Genomic DNA, 319 nt, shown 5'->3' on the forward strand with positions numbered 1-319 from the left:
TAGATAAACTAAACAAATCAAACTGATTATATCAGATAAAACCTCTCTCTAAACGCAGCCAGTAACCATGGCAACGAAGCGCAGGAAATTCCAATGAACGCGACCGCCTGCGTTCACAACTTCACGTGGCGAATTGACCGCCGCCGCTAAATTAGATCAATCAATTAAATCTTTCCAGACACTACGATAATTAGTTTCATTTGAAAATATATTAACAATTTAAAAGGGGTCATTAGTTTGCCTGACCAAAGCGATTCGACGAGATATAAAGGGTTTACAGCGAGTGAAAACAGACTTTCAAATCAAGAAGGTTGTTGTG

This window comes from Penaeus monodon, chromosome 21, assembly GCF_015228065.2.
Source record: "Penaeus monodon isolate SGIC_2016 chromosome 21, NSTDA_Pmon_1, whole genome shotgun sequence".
NCBI lineage: Eukaryota > Metazoa > Arthropoda > Malacostraca > Decapoda > Penaeidae > Penaeus > Penaeus monodon.